The sequence below is a fragment of the Nipponia nippon genome, unplaced genomic scaffold, assembly GCF_047370975.1.
Source record: "Nipponia nippon isolate SJK-2023a ecotype South Korea unplaced genomic scaffold, ASM4737097v1 scaffold_3, whole genome shotgun sequence".
In the NCBI taxonomy this organism is placed as follows: domain Eukaryota; kingdom Metazoa; phylum Chordata; class Aves; order Pelecaniformes; family Threskiornithidae; genus Nipponia; species Nipponia nippon.
The window spans coordinates 51,014,855-51,015,434 of NW_028262347.1; positions in this window are offsets into that span (position 1 = coordinate 51,014,855).

A 580-nucleotide genomic window follows, 5' to 3' on the forward strand; every position below is an offset into this window, starting at 1 on the left:
TAAACCTTCCTGAAGATCCCATTTGGCAAAGCCGGCTCAGGCACAGATAGTTACTTTTCCCAAATTAATCCTGCAGGAGACAACAGAAATACCTTGTGTTACTTCTAACAGTTACACTGTTTTCCTCAGAGAAGTCTAACAAATCCCCCAAGACAGTGCAGTACAATGCTTATACTTACGTACTGTATGGAAAAATCAAAAATGCAGCCTCTGGAGAGAAAAGCTGCATCAATGACAATGCCACCCTGTGCACTGGAGTTATTCAGTTGTCTAGTACTACAGTCTAATACCAATACCAAATAAGCTATTAAAAGAAATTGCACTGCATAGCGCATCGTCTCATACTTTCACTGCACTGTTTTGGGGGAAAAAAAAAAAAAAAAACAAAAACCCAAACCAAACAAAAGACCAAAAAACCAGATAAAATCATTCCTACGCTTCCAGGAAGTTTTCACTATCAAGTCAAAAAAAAAGATCCTTTCCAGGTTTCTGTTACAAAACTGATAATGAAGGAGGGGAGATTTTCAATAAATACATTCAACCTTGAATAAATAATTTTATTGTAGTGAAGTAAACAAGT